Source organism: Rhinolophus sinicus, chromosome 4 (assembly GCF_057876585.1).
Source record: "Rhinolophus sinicus isolate RSI-liver-muscle chromosome 4, RSI-T2T, whole genome shotgun sequence".
In the NCBI taxonomy this organism is placed as follows: domain Eukaryota; kingdom Metazoa; phylum Chordata; class Mammalia; order Chiroptera; family Rhinolophidae; genus Rhinolophus; species Rhinolophus sinicus.
In genome coordinates, this window is record NC_142504.1 from 66538037 (window position 1) to 66554737 (window position 16701).

At 39.8% G+C, this 16701-nt stretch overlaps 1 long non-coding RNA gene across 1 annotated transcript; it reads left to right on the top strand.

Moving 5' to 3' along the window:
• The first annotated feature begins 4304 nt into the window (after positions 1-4304).
• LOC141573073 (uncharacterized) lies at positions 4305-8782 on the top strand. Its single transcript, XR_012498642.2, has 2 exons — positions 4305-5600; positions 8521-8782. It is a non-coding gene; the product is annotated as an uncharacterized LOC141573073 (long non-coding RNA).
• The last annotated feature ends 7919 nt before the right edge of the window (positions 8783-16701 follow it).

The window sequence follows — 16701 nt, forward strand, 5'->3', positions numbered from 1 at the left end:
GGGCTAGTGGCATGAGGTCCTACCCCAGTAGGGAACTGATGAGAACAGAGTGACCCAGCCCCAGCCTGCTCCTGGATGTCCAGCCCATCCACCATAGCAGGACAGGACAGGCAAATAAATACATGAGCCCATGAACTCATAAACCACATGTACCAAACAAATGCGATTCCAGGAGCCAGAATCCTTTGTACCATTTTTGGAAGGGCTGTGTATATCTCTTCTTTTGTCAGTTCAGTAAACATTGACTTGGTTCTTACAATAAGTCTGACTCTGAACTAGGCTCTGGACACATCAAAAATAAATAAGACGTTTTTTGCCCTCAAGAAGTTTACAGAGGAAATAGATATAAGGATATTTAATTTCATAGCAGAGGGAAAAAAAGCCTCTGTTCATATTTTTAGATGTGCAAATAACATTACTTCTTAATCTTTTCTGTAACTCCATTTAATTTGTATGTTAAGTTCCTATTTTCCAGAGTGGCAGAAAATCAATCCCAGTAAATTTGTCGTTCTTCCTTTTTCTCCTGGGGTTGAGGTTAAGGGCTCGAGGCTGTGCACAGTGCTAAGACACTGGGCATGGAGACATCAGTGCCCCATCTGTGTTCATGGACATCTGAGACAACTGTCACCTTGCTTGGTCTTTAGCACTGGCTCAGATGAGTAGCCACTACGTGTCCCTAGTCCTTTACAAAGTCCCTTCCAGGCTGGTGGACTGCTTCATTCTTTCTCTGTCTCTCCTGGACACTCGGTGTCACTGGGTTTCTCCCATCCCACACTGGGCCATGGGAAATTCCAAGAAATTTAAAGCTGTGTCCACTTGCATTTTTCAAGTGAAGCTGTTGGCATCTTTCCACCAATCACAACATTACCCTAATGAGGTGACTGGCACATCCATATGAAATTTTAGAAAACATCTTGAAACTTCCCAGAGGGAAAAACAAAATTTGTCTCATATAAAAGCTTTGGAGAACAGAATGTCATCCAGTTTCTCAATTGCTACCCCATGAAACAATACCTTCAACAATGAGGCAAAATGACTTCTGCCCTAGAATTCTAGATCTAGCTAACCTCTCGATGAAATGTGACGGCAGAATACATGCGTCTTCGGGCAGCAAAGGTCTCAGACATTTTTCTTCCTTGGCATTCTTCCTTGGGAAGCTTTTAGAAGGTGTGCAGCCCAAGGCAGTCATGAGCCAGAAAGGAGAAGACATGAGATCGGAAAGCACAGCATGGGGACAGGAGAAAGATGAAGGGAGCTCATGGGACAGTCGTGGAAGGGAGCCTGGAATGAGTGCTGAGCAACAGGCCTCAAAAACAGCCTGGCCCAGATTGGAGCAGGATGTCAGAAGGTTCTAGCAGAGGTATCACCAGAATAGCAGTAATGACAATAATAATAAGAATACATTATATAAAACTGATAAAACACACAACAGCCTTGGAAGTATTCAAAGGAAATTTAGTTTCTGTTGAAGATTTTTAGAATGAACAGAAGCTAGATATTTAGAAAGCTAAGCAAGCAATAAGAAAATGAGGTAATTATTAATTCAAAGAGGGAAAACTTGTACAAAAGGAAAAGTGATTATATTATATATATGACAACTGTGAATAAAAGTAATACAGTCCAAAAAACATATGAAATATTGATTCAACCAAAAATGCTGGCATAATGTTGAGAGAACAGGAGGAGAGAAAGCATGCAGATGAGGGAGAAGAGGATGTGGGAGGTTGTAAGAAAGCAAACTTTTCATCAACGATTCCATTTAAAATGGAAAACTAAATGGCCACAGAGGCCTGTAGAAGTTTGGATACATAGAGTTAAATGCCCGAAGAAACAGGCAATGCAGTTGACAGAAGTTTCCACAGGAGAGCAGGAGTCGAGAGTAGGAAGGATGGAGTGATGAACTGTTGTTTTTTCATTAAAAGCCTCATAGTGCTGTTGGCTTCTTATAATCCGTATATGCAAAACTTTGGTTTACAAAAAAAGGTGTTGTGCTGTTGGGAGAAACAAGGCTTGCTGGGAATATATTGCTGCAAGAGGGTTTCTATCACAGGTCCCAGAGTTTGTCAACACTGACAAGAGAGGTCACATAGCATTTCATTCACATTATGATTGGTGACTCTTAGACCTGGCCCAGAGGGAGGTGCTTCTGTGGCTTCTCCTTGGCAAAGCAGGTTCTGTGGATGGACATACTAGCCAGTCAGAGCCAGGGAGCCAGGCCTCTAATCATCCCTATGGTGTCACATGAGAGACTCTCGGACAGCCGTTCCCAGCCCCTGCAGGTCCTCTTACTCCAACAAGGTGCCTCCAATCTCACCATTAAAGATCTGTGCTAGCCAAAATACAGGGTAACCTCTTACAAGAAAAGAGCCAAATGCCTAGGGCATCAATCCTGGTCAACTCCAAAACTAGGACCCTGGCCCCTAGACACACACATAAGCACATACACACACACACACACACACACACACACACACACTTGAAAATACATACCATCATGCTTTCCAACAGAGAGCAATGATGGAGCAATCTGTGCTGCAAATTCGCCACATCCTACAACTGCCAATCCAAATTTGGTTCCCAGCCCCTGCCCTCTCCAGAGGAGGAGGAGCCAATGCCACTGTAATCATGGCGTGTAAAAGTCCCACAGCCCAAAGGCCTGACTTCTCATCCCAGGAACTCTGCGTGTACACCTGGGTTCTCCTCACTATCATTTACTCCAGCACATCTAGCAAGTGTCATCTGCCATCAGACTTTGTTTCTACATGTCAGACTCCAAAGCTCATGTATTCTTTGCTGTACCCTAAGCTCTTTCACTAAACAAGTTTTCCAAAATTTGGAAACAGCTTCTATCTTAAACCAATGTTCTGTGAAACCCCACCCCGTGTCAGTGTGATGTGGAGAGAAGACACACTCTTATATCTCAGAAGACTGTTAGCCACAGAAAACAGCCTCGGGAATAGTTGGTGTCCAGAGTGGCCTCCTCTCAAGGGAGAAACAAGCCTCACCTGAGAGTAGGGTCTAGGGACCCACTGGAAACCCCATCAATGTGATGGTGAGGGACCATAAGACCACTCAATGGACATGTGGATTACATCTCCGGCGTGCCTTCTAAAATATTTGGAAAGGAAAGGATTTTGCAGAATTGGAATTCCTTAAGAAAAAGTAGGGGTCCAATTTCAGTGAAAGTTGAGTGTTAATGCAAACAAGAAGACCACATGGATATTTACTGACTAGAAATCTCGGGACACTAGCATTTGAGATTGAAACCCACAGTAAAGGCTTAGAAAAACAAAATATTGTTTGTAGTTACTTTTGCATAAGAGTGTTGAGTAGAGCATTAGTGAAGGTGCATAGGTTGCTGCAGTAAAGGCACTTACTCTGTCAATTCAGGACAAAACCACAGTGATAAAGCTGAGAGTAGACACCAAATCATCTCCTTGTCCACAGGAGCATCTGAGAAATGTGGAATCTCAGCCCCCACCCAAGACCCACTGAGTTAGAATCTGCATTTTTATAAGATCTCCAGGTGCCCCTTGCACATCACCACCACCACCCTCTTTCCAAAGCATTTGTTTAAATAGTGAAAAACGAAAGGTAGCACTGCTACTTGCCAGCTGGGGCCTTTGTAAAGCCACTTCAGTGCTCTGAGTCTCTCCTTCCTCTTCTATAAAACACCATTAGTAATTCCTGCACCTTTAGACTTTTGTGAGGAGTAAACGAGATAATGCAGGTGAGAGCACTTCATAAAAAACAAAGGGCCCACAAATGTTATTGATTCACATTTTAAACAAACATTTTCCTCTTGGTCCTCTGCATGGGTGTTAGCCTATTTGTGGCGCGGGCTCTTCGACTGCCTGGTAAAGTCATCGCAGTGATAGATGGAAACCCAAAGGGCCTTAGGGCTCCAACAACTCTGAGCCCTTTAAACTCAGAGACTGTCTAGTCCCAGTGTTTCCACACAGTCTGTGTTGAACAGGCAGCTCTTATTCTTGTAACTCAAGCCACGGAGCCCCACTGCTAATCTAGCTTAATTGTTGCAGTTTTTGTTTCTGTGGTCATGGTTGTTGTTGAATCATCCAACAATGGCTTCCATGTTTTTGGTTTCAATCTCTGGTACCATCTTCTTCTTTCTGCCTTCTGGGTAACAACTGCAGCATCCAATACTCCATTGATGTGATGAAGAGAAACATGACACCTGTGCAAAAGTAATCCCAATGCAAATTATCATTTGGGAGAAGTTGTTAGTGAATTTACATTTGATGAGCATTTATAGTTAATTGTAAGTTTCAAAATCAGAACTGATCTCTGCCGCAAACACAAATTCACTAGTGTTTGGCAATGTGAATCAAACGATATTCAATGGAAATGGCACATTGTCATAAATTCTTCAAATAGGTTAACACAAAGCTAGGAGAACAATAAATGCAGCCCTAAATTTTATTTTTAGAAAGTGATATAGTGGAATTGATTTTTAAGAGAATATAAAAAGAAAGAATTTATATCTTGGGAACTGGTAGAACAAACTTATTTACCATTTTACTGTTCAATTTCCGCTGATAGAAACAGGAAGGAAGCCATAAAGAGCCTGTCCATTCAAAAGAGACCAAAGTAAGAATGCAGACAAATACTTGAACCCAGTGGTTATGGTAACTGACAAGTTCAGAGATTTTTCACATCCTCTCTGGGAAAAAAATATTTTATGCTAATTTTTGAATGGTGATTGATGACATTTAGCCTAATATGTAGATCACAATGAGAAAATAAAAATTTCCATGAAGAAAATATTTTTCTGCTTGGTGCCAGTTCAAAGGCCTCCGAAACTTAAAAAGTCAGAAGTGTTTTTGTTCCAGTCAAACTTGATTGATAGTGATAAATCATTATAATTATAGTTTCAGCAATAATGATGACATGTTCTGTGCTTCTATTTTCCTTGTGTCTGAGGCTTCCATGCAAGACTGGCTGTGTGGAGAACATGGCCATATTTCCTCTGGGCAGATACTTAAGATGCCCTGAGGTCTATGGGCTTGTATTGTGTCCTTCATTATTCAAAGCTGAGTGTCCCTGGGACACCAGCAGAAGCCCCTCTGGAAAGGAAAGTGTATCCACTGTGCCACAGGGACAGTGCGTGGAAGGGTCTGGCACGTCAAGCCACCATACGCTGCACCAATCACGACAGCTGTTCCTGTTTGGCTTCCAACTTCAAAGCTTCTCGCTTTCCTGAACATGCATTCCGAGTTTTATTTTCCAGTCCTCCAAACCATGCAGTTCCCCGAGAGCACTAAAGGTCAGGCTTTCATCCCAAGCCTAAAGGAATATGCACTTGGATCCTTTCCTTTCTTGTTTTCCTTTGGGGGAAGTCATAAAAACAGCTTTGATAATTAGTAAACAGCCAACATTTTCCTAACACTCATAAAACATAAAGGCGATGTGAAAACTCAGCTTTGCTTTCAAGTCTCATGGAGGATCACGTTCCAGGGGCACACATTCTTCTCCTAAGTGCAAATGGATTGTTCAAGCTGCATTGCTCGGTCGGTCCATAGCACCTGGTTCACCCTGGAAGGAGTGTGACCGGGTTCAAGTTTCTGTCCTGACTACGGTTGGTAAGTTCACTAAAGGTAAAGGAGAACCAGCTTGATGTGTGGTGACAATTTAGAGGCTAGAGTGAAACGCTGGAGGCTGAGAGGAGCCTCCATTAGGTAGAGAGCTCTATCCACGTACTTTTTGTATGTTTCTCTGTCTTCCTGGTAAACTCAGTAAAATAACTCAAAGTACATAAAAAAAAAATTTTGTCTGTTTTGAATTGCTTTAAAATTCTCAACCCAGCCTCTTTAACTCAAGGAAATGAAAGTATTAGTGGCCAAATTTGAATCTATAATATGTGGTTGCCTAATGCCACATCACAAGAATTGGCAAACTGATCACCTGCCTGTTCACACAGCCTAATGGTTCTGCCAAAAACAGGCAAGATTAAAATCCACTGCAGCCAAGTCTGAGTGACACTTCATTTCAGCTGAGAAGGCCTTGTCTGTTTGAAGGAGAACAAGAATGGGGGGTAGAGGGTGAGGGGTGGCAGGCAGAGTGCCTCCAGTGTCCTGCAAGGCACAAAGCTGAGCCCTGTAAAGCTATAGCAGTTTATCTCAGAACATAAATAATTTCTGATACTATTTGATTGCAATTAGAAGATTAATACACCAATGAAGGAAAATAAATGTTGGCTCCCTAGTTTGTAAAGAAGCAGCATCTTCAATGCATGGACTATATGAGAAGTATGCAGAGGAAAAAGGGAAAAGCTGTATAATTAAATAAATTCATTAGACAATGCTGACTCAGACTTGTTCATTGTAAGAACAAAAACCAATTGGCTAATATGAGCAGCAAATACATTTTAGGTTCCAATACATTTATTAAAACCTAAAATCACATGCCGACGAGACTAGTGAGGACTCACAAACTTAACTGCCAGGCATTGCAAGCTGGGCCTGCCCCACTGGCCATCCTGGTGCAGGACCATCGGGGCGTGTTCAGCCACCTTTTGGGGACATTTCTGGAGTTGTCAGGCTGATTGTAATTATCAGGAGTGTTGGAGATCTGGACTTTTATTGCTCTCCGGTTGCTGGCAGCTCATACGGAATGAGAATCCTATACCACCCACCACCCCAAAGAGACTTCCAAAAGTACTGAATTATGGTGATTCTAATGAAAACACTGGTAACCTAAAATAAATCCATGAGTGACAAAGTAGATGCTACAGCTGCTAAGATTTCAGCAGCAGCAGGGAACCCTATAAGAAAACAAAGAAATAGGATTCTCTTGACAAAAATGACTTTCCAGTAATTTCTCTTTGGAGTAAGCAATCCATTTCAAGAGAAAGGCAGACTACAAGTGTGAAAAAGTTCAATGACCACATCAACAAGATTTACATTTGATGCAGTTCATATGTTACCTTCAAAAAGAAGTCAAACTGTTTACTTCAACAGCGTTTTTGTGCTTCAAATAATACTTGACTATATAATGGAGTTTTGATGGTAAGATCCAAGGAATACAAACAGATTCTTAGTTGCTGTAAGATTTGATCTTTCAAAAGTCAAGGGCACTCCAAAGTTCCAACTGCTAATTGACACAAACTCTCCACTAGAGAAACATTGATCATATGTCAATAGCATGTGGAATGGAATAATCATGTCTTAAAATCTGATGATTTAATATTTATTTGGTGATGACAGATGGGCAAAGCTGTTAGTTGTTCTGGGCAGGGCTCAAGGACCTGAGGTGAACCCTCTGGACGCCTCCCATTATGACTTTGGCTTAAAAGGAATCTCCTAGGTATCCAGCGGTCCCAGATTATTTTCATCTAGCTAGAAACAGATACAGCTTCAGAATTTATACCTAAGTGTTTTGTGGAGGAGGAAAAAAAATTAAAGTTTCATTATTGTTAGTCCCTTGAGGATTCTAAAACCCCTACTGAAAAACAGGGCATTTCAGGCCAATTGGCCTGCCCTGAGAGAAGTGGGAAATCGGAGGAGCTCAGAGTATGGAGCACTCTGTGTTTTCCCAAGGTATTTCAGCGCTCATACACCGGGTTAGTCAGGTTGCTCTTGACTTATGGAGGTGATCTGACCACAGCAAGTCCTGCAGCCCCCGATTTTATAATAACCTCAGCACACACTCTTAAGTGCATTTTATAAATTGAGATGCTCTCCACAATTTTCTGAGTATTCTTTCTCTTACATAGTATTTGGAGCAATGGACTAAGTTAACACAAGACCCAATGCAGAATGTTGGGAAAAGTCTTTTTTTTTTTTTTTTGTAAGTCTTCTAAAAATCTTCACAAGTTCCATCTGTGTTTATCAATGTCAGTACTATCCAACTGTCCTACTGAGACCTATAGCTTAGGCCTCTGAACAAGCAGAACTTACAAGCCAATGTGGCTTCTCACGAAAGTCCTCTGTTAAACTGAGACAGGATCGTTGAAAGAGTGAACATTACATTGGGCTTACCACATAATTTATTTTGACCCTCTTGTTAAGAGCAGGACTCACCTCACAAGCTGACTTGAAGTGTCAACAAATGTTACTTTTCTCATCCTGGGAAGACCCCCAAGTCTTCATAGGTCTCTATGCCTTTGCTCAAACTGGTGCTGCCTGCTGCAATGCACACACACGATTCTCACCTGCGGCCTCAAAGCAGATTTAGCTCAAATAGAGAGGAGATATGATAGAGAAGACAAGAGAGAGAGTAAGATAGAGGACAAACCCTTTGGTCTATTGGGTTTTGTAAACCTTGGAGCTGGATGGAGCCTCATGTTGATGGAGTATTTCTAACATCCGAAAATGCTAGATAGGGAAATCACTAGATTTGTTCCAATGAAGCAGTTTACCACCTGTTTTAAAAAAATTAAAAACAAAGAAAACAAAAACCTTTTTAAGTGAAATTATAGAAAGATCAAAACAGATAAAATTAAATCTTTCTTTAAGCAGTTTAAAACTTCAGTGTTTGGAAAATCTTGAACTCTTATCTAAGCCCTAGGTTTATCAGAGGTGACTGAGAACCCACTAACATAGCCCAACCTCCACATGGTCCAGAGGAGGCAACTGAGGCCCCAGACCTCCTACGAGGCTTCCCTGCGTCACAGGGCAAGTCAGGGACAGAGCCTTGTGGAGAAGCGGAACCATCCAGCACTTCCTCTGCACAGCACGGCCTCCCACCCTGCTTCCTTCCAGCAGACTTGCTACCTTGGAGAAACCAGATCCTCAGGTGTTTTAATAAAATGGCATTAAATCTCTTTCTGTCAATTACTGAGAACTGGAAGCTACGCCATCACTAAAGCTTCATGAAACATGAGTGTGTAGAAATCCAGGGAAGCAAAAAGACTTTTCAAGGGCCATAGCCATATCTTTATAGCCCCATGCTCCTAGAACATTGTGTGTGAATAATACATGTTTGTTAAATTGAGAAAAATCAAAGAGGTGGCCTTGGCCTCTGGGTTTCCTTCTTTTGTTTTGTTTTCTCACTTGATTTGGGCCTTAGATGCAGAGATTATGTTAAACACACTCCTCCAGTTCTTAGCACTCTATAACAACTGGTCTGTGCAAGATGCCCTAATTATATTTGTTTCTTTATTTGTTCCTTTACTCATTCCTTCTTTTCCTTGGAACTAAAACCATGCCCAAGGAAGGCATCTTTACTTCTTATTAGCTGTTAAGCAGTAAGTTTCTTGCCATTCCTAATATTGGATGAATTGTATTTAGTACTCTGCTTAGAGCCACAGAGATCCTAATAACTTTCTATCAATCTAATCTGTTTATTTTGATAATTCATAGGCTTAATGGAGTTATACTATATCACACCTGCTTAGTCTCAGGCATTTGCATTTGCAGATTGGGTTCTCTGATTGTTGAAGTCAAAGACAAGTAAATGCAGAGAGAGGGGCATGATTCTTAGGAATGCTGCACCCTTCTCTCTCTCAATATTCCTTGGGAAGCTTCTTTATTTCACAAGGCATAAAGAACTTTTTAAAAAATGGCTAATAAAAGAGAATGTTTTCTTCAAAATTTGGCTTGAAGAATTAAAAATATAGGCTTTTATCTCATGTTCAGGCATTAATGTCTCATAAATTATAAATTAATCATTGACTATACTTAGTCATTTGCCAAATTTTGTATATATATGTACATATATGTGTATATATGTATAAGTATATTCAAGGTGTGTGTATATATATATTATATGTTATATGTTATATATATGAGTCTATATTGACAATAATGAGGTAAAATGGGCACAAATTACCTCTCTGGCAGCAGTACATTTTGGTACAACTGTTGGACAGCAACATGGCAACTGCATTTGAAGAATCATAACAATGTTCACAATGTTTGATTCAATAATCTCTCTTCTGAGAATTTATTCAGGAAAAGAGCACACAGGAAAAATTCAAAAAAGAAAAAAGTATACACATTCATTATGGAAGCTTACATCCTAGTGGGCTACAGCAACAAAATCATAAATAAATAAATAGTGAAAAATGTCATGATACAAATAATTATGGTGATGTGACATGACAGAGAAGAATGGAGGTTGCTTTTCATGGGATGCTCAGGGAAATCCTCTCTAAGGGGGTGACATTCAAGCTGAGATCTGAAAATGAGAGTAAACCAATCATGCAAAGAGCTTGGGAAAGACCATCTGGGAGAACTTCAATTACAGAGATCTTGAGGTAGAAAGAGCTTGATAGGTCAAGAACTGGACAGGTCAATGTGCCCAGGATAGGTGAACAAAGTGAACATGGCAAAGGGTTGATTCAGAAAGGCAGACAATGTGACATGTGAAAACATAGGGATAAAAACAGCATGCGATATGAGCTCCACTCTATGAAGATTTTACATGCATATTTAAACAAACTAGAAGGAAAAGTAGGAAAATCAAAAAGAAATGATATGTAGGTATTTTTTCCTTCTTAAAATTATTATTGTTAATATTTTTGTAATGTTATTCACACACAAAAAAATTAAGATGTTCTTGGTTGAATATGCAAAAATAGGGTCTTGATATTGCACCATCATGACATGAAATAAATCTCACTTCATGCTTAGCCTACAGAGTTGACTTAGGTCTTTGGAAAAGGTCACCTTCACTGTGATGTACGCCACACTGTCAACCACAGTGATTCACCTTAAATACAATGATTCACCTTGAATCCATTGAATTGAATTTATCTTGAGAATACAGTTCACTTTAGCAAACAGCTATAAACATAATTCTACATTCTTTAACCCTGTACACTAGTTGCTCACAGTCTAAGGGAAGAGTTCTAGTTCCATGAAATTTTTTGTTTTGTTTTGTTTTGTTTTGTTTCAACTGGGATATAATTGACTTATAGCATTATATTGGTTTCAGGTGTACAACATGATTTGATATATGTATACATTGCAAAATGATTACTACAATAAGTTTAATTAACATCCATCATCACACATCACTAAACGTTTTTTTCTTGTGATAAGAACTTTTAAAATTTACCCTCTTAGCAACTACAGTCACCATGCTGTACATTACATCCTCAAGACATTTATCTTATAACTGGAAGTTTGTACCTTTTGACTACTTTCACCCATTTTTGCCTACCCCCATCCCCACCATTCTGTTCTTTGTATCCATGAGTGTGGTTCTTGTTTTTTAGATTCCACATATAAGTGATATCATGCAATGTTTGTCTTTTTCTGTCTGACTTATTTCAATTAGTAAATGCCACCAAGTTCAATCAGTGTTGTCACAAATGTCAAGATGTCTTTTTTAATGGCAGAATAACATTCCATTATATACAGAGGGTGCCAAAAAAATGTTTACACATTTTACGAAAGGAAAAAATCAGTATTAAAATTGTAATACTCAATATATACCAACAACAAAAGATGAACACAAGTCACGTTTGACTTCTGCAGTTACAAGAGGTGCTCAAAGTGGTTACCATCAGCATCCAGACACTTCTGATTACGGCGAACTACTGCTTGAGCAATGTTGATCAAAGTGTCCACTTGTATCACTGCACATGCTGTTTCAGTTTCTTCCTGAAGTACCACCAATATAGCCAGTTTTCTACGGTACACCACATCCTTTAAGGTCCCCCATAGGCAGAAGTCAAGGGGTGTTAAGTCAGGAGAACATGGGGGACACTCAACTGCACCTCGTCATCCTATCCATTGTCCTGGCAAATTCTCATCGAAGTAAGCTCTCATGTCTTGGTGGAAGTGTGAATGACAACAACGTTTCCGCCATTTTCTTTGGCTGTCCTGCCTGTCCCATGGTGATGCTAGCATTCAATTGATTAACGCCATCTTTTGAGTAAACATTACTACCGTAATTCAATTCAACTTTGAAAAGTAATACATAGATAACATCTCCTAAAATGTATATACATTTTTTGGGACCCCCCCCCAAGTGTGTGTGTGTGTGTGTGTGTGTGTGTGTGTGTGTGGCGATACATATATATATATATATATATATATATATATATATATATATATAAAATCATCCATCAGTGGATACTTAGGTTGTTCCCATGTCTTGGCTATTGTAAATAATGCTGCAGTGAACATGGGGGTGGGGATATCTTTTCAAGACAGTGATTTTGTTTTTTTGTTTCTTGGCTAACTATCTAGAAGTGGAATTGCTAGATCATATGGTTGTTCTATACTTATTTTTTTTGAGGAACCGCCATACTGTTTTTCAAAGTAGCTGCACAAATTTACATTCCCATGAAAAGCAAGAAAAAAACTTTTTGAAAACAGACTGAGATGGCAGGCCCGAAATCAGAGAACCAGGTTTACCTCAAAATGTAGAAAATGGACAAGGCCTAAAGCTATTTACATTTCCCAAGGGAAGCAAAAAAATTTTAATAATCAATATTTTAATATCAAATAATCAATGGAATTATACAGTTAATGTTCACTAATACCAATGTGCTCACAAATACATTTTCCAGTCTCCTTGGCAGTTGGATTGGCCATTTGGCTAAATATGGCTTCCAGAAAGTGAACAGCAATGAGGTTCCGCTTCCAGCCTGGGGTGATTAAGTGCCTAGTATGATTTCTCTATGGATTCTTTTTTTGTCTATATGACTAGGAGTGAAGGGGTGTGAGGTTGTAGAACACATATAAAAGAAACACAGATCTATGAGTCACTGTGTGAAGGAGAGCTGCCCAGAAGCGCTGCTGGACCCCATCAGACTCTAAGTGAGAACGAAACCATTGTGTTACACTGCTGAGAGCTTTGGAGCTACTTGTTATAAAAGCTTTTATTTATTACCTTTCTAAGTCATGACATGCTCTATGAGATATATCTGTTGAATCTTCCCACTTACTCTGTTTGATTAGAATTCTATTTCATAAAGGATTGAACCCTGTGTCCCTTTGGAAGACACCAATCATATTTCCCAATCTCAATTATTATATCTACAGTGGAAATAGAAACCATAAGATTCTCCAGAATGTAGAAAGCAAAACATGGCTTAATACACTTGTGCTGCCAACTTGATGTTGCCTATGAAAATCCAAAGACCTCCAAATAAATTCCAAATGGTCTGTTAATTTGGATTTTTGTTTTTCCCTCATGTGTTCCCTTTGCCCGAAATGCCTTTTTACCCTCTTCTCTGGCTGGCACACTCCCACCATGCTTCATGGTCCAACTCAAATGTCAATTACTCTTCTTTGAAGTATTTTTCTTGACTGCCCCAGGCAGAATTAATCACTCCCTTTCTTTGTCCTTGCAAAGGTCATTGATGACTTCTTAAGTGGTAGATTCAATGTCTTCTTTTCAGTCTATACCCTATTTGACCTCTTTTCCATTTGTTAGTATTGAAAATTCCCTCTTTATTTAAAAAAAACAAAAACAAAACAAAACTCATCTCTTATTTTTTCTACTCCTTATGGATCATCTGCCTACCTTTTTCCCCAGTCTTCTCAACTCCTTACCTGGCTCCATCTATGCCCTCTCCTTGGTTCTCTTCTAACTATACCAACTCACTGAAGATCCTCTCTCTTAGTTTTCATAACAAGAAATAAACCAATGACTTCAAAGATTGTATCTCCAGCTGAACTCTCACCTGAGCTCCAGCCTCTTATTTCCAACTATAAACTAGAAATTTCTACCTAGACCTTCAGTCACTGTACAAAATGGGCTGATTTCCTTCCTCCCTAGGCATGTTTTGCCTCCTGTATCCCTTCTCTCAATTTCTAGCACCCCTAATTAATAGCTACCCAAACTAGTAACCTCAAGAGCCCTTCTCTACTCTTCCCTCTTACTCATCTTCCACATAAAGGTTATCACCAATTCTTATTAAAAGGTCCTTTATGTGATGAAAGGAACACGAACGGACTTTGGTGTTATAGACTTAAGTTCAAATTTTTACTCAACTACTTACGAGTTATATGGCTTGGATTAAATTATTTAATCTCTTTGAGCTTTTAATTTCTTATCTGTAAAATACAGATAATAATTAAACATGGAACTCCCAAGAGTGTTGCAAACAGTAAATGGGAAAACACATGGAAAATGTCTGGTGTAGGCAAACCAGATACTCACAAATTTTAATCTCTTTTTTTCCTTAAAATCCACATTCCCACTGCCTTAGTTCAGGACTTCATCACCTCTCACCTGGATTATTGCAAAAGCCATATAAAGAGTCTTTCTGCCTCTCTTCTCTTCCCTACCCCCAACCCCAAGCAGTTTTTTTTTTCCAAAGTGCTGCACGCTATGCTTTTCTCACACACAAATCAGTCACATTGCTCCCCTGCTTAAAACTTTTGCTAGACTCCCAGAGATAAAACTGCTTATCATCTGTGTTCTATCATCTCATCTTTCCCTGACCACATCATGCCTGTTCTAGTTAGAGCTCTTTTGATTGCAAGGTACAGATACTCACTCAAATTAGCTTAAGAGAAGGGGAAGTTTAGAGCAAGGATTCCAAGAGCTCTTGGAAAGGCAATGACATTGGACCAAGTCCAGACCTAAGCAGACTTCCAAGCCCACTCTCCTTATTCTGGCCCCAAAATATGGAATGTAGTAAAATGTAATAAAATAACTTTTTTTGTGTGTCTCTCTGCATGTTAAAAACTAAGAGAGAAATTCCTTAGGTGCCAGAAATAAGGAACTCAGATTCCGAGCAGTTAGTAGGAGATGAAACTCAGGGGAAGTTCAGCCAGATAGGCTTCTATGATTCTGCTGCCTGTGGGATGGGCGTGGGATACAGAAAAGCAGGCCAGCCTGAGGGAAGCTAGACCTTCTCTAACTGCATGAAGCTCCCTGCTTGAAGTCATAAAGGGCTGAGAAAATAATGACCAAAATTGTTCCCATTGGCCTGGATAAGCACCAGAGAAGCTTGCCATTTACCAGGCTCATGGTTGGAAAAGGGATTATCTGGTAGAAGTCAGAGCCCAGTATTATGCCATGCACAGATTCTAAACTCAACTTTCCACATGATGCCAGGAATCCAACAAGAAAAGCTAAAGAGTGAAACCCACTAGGCCAGGCAGAAGCAAATGCAGAACCTTCCTATGGGGCCGTTGCTGAAGCCCGATAATCTGTGTGTCACACAGAAAGCAGCACCAGCCAGGGAAGAATTCTTGGAGAATGACAACAACGATGCAGGGACCTGAGTCTCAGATGCACACATTATACACCTGGCATCCCTAAAATTAGAAGGGAAACTTCATAAAATTAGAAGGAAAAATAAATTAGACAGTGGGTTTTCCAAAATTGGCAACAGAAGTTCTCAAAAGTATAAGAACATTCTGAATCCATACAAATAAAAGTACTCTCAGGCTTGTGGTTGTGAGACTGCAGAACCCTAAAGACAAAGAAAAAATCATAAAATATACCAAAGCCACAACTATAAATTGATAGAAATATCTCACTGACAGAACCAGCTGGTTGCTACCCAAATACACTCTCTCTTTCCATCTTAACAAAATCATTTTTTGTTTCAAGCACTATGTCAGATTAAACAAACAAACAAACAACAACAACAAACCCACTTCTGCTTTTCAGCCCCCCTCAGATCTTGGAGTGGCCACATGACAAAATTCTAGTCAGTGAGACATAGATGGGAGCTAGGATTCTGGAATATTTTTCCTTCCTGATATAGGCATTGCCCTTTATATAACATTCATGGCTACCAGCCAAATTTTTAATTGGTTGCTCTTATAAAGAGAATGAGGGACTAGGAAAGGAAAAAAAGGAATATTAAACTTTAAATTTTAGTTGTAATTTTTATACATTTTATAATGTATATATCTAGAGCAAATATGACATTTTTCTAACATTTGCTAATTCTGGGTAATAGTTACATAGGTGTTTTTTAAAATTTTGTCTATGTAATTATTATACATATATTTTTTTAAATTAACGTTTATTGTGTTGACAATTGTTAGTAAAGTTACATAGATTTCAGGTGTACAATTCTGTATTACATCATCTATAAATCCCATTGTGTGTTCACCACCCAGAGTCAGTTCTCTTTCCATCACCATATATTTGATCCCCTTTACCCTCATCTAACACACACCCCCTTACCCTCTGGTAACTAATTATTATATTTTAACGTTATAAGAATAAAATAAGGAAGAAAAGAATCCCATAAAATGACAGAGCCTCCTGAGAACAGAAATGGGAAAGGTCTTGGGACTGGAGGCAGGTCCCCTCTTGGGGTTCCATAAGGTGAGAGGGTGAAAGACGATATGCAAGATCTCTGCATGGCTTCTTCCGCATCTTTCTCTCTTCCTCCACTCTCCCATGGTTCATTCTCCCCCATGACTTTGTACACCCGGGGTCAATCCCAACACTGCCATAGCACTCCACATTCATACAAGCTCACCCTCAGTCCCCCCCAGATAACTACAGTAGTCTCCATTTTCCTATTTTAAAACCCTGAGCAATGACAGACATGGCTAGTCATCTTCTCAATCCAGTTCACAAGTCACAGAACCCTGAACGAGCTGTAAACAGGCTGCTTGGAAATCAGATGTCTACCCCTGATCCACTCAGCCGTGACTAGGGCTGGGCCGCGATGGTGTAGATGTGAGGAGTGGCAACTGTAGGTGGGTGGAGAGATTTTCCAAGTACAATTCTCTATGCTCAGTTAGTTCCCTCTTCCTGGAACACACTTTCCACTGCCTTCCTCAGCCCCTTCTCTGCCTGGCAAAGTGT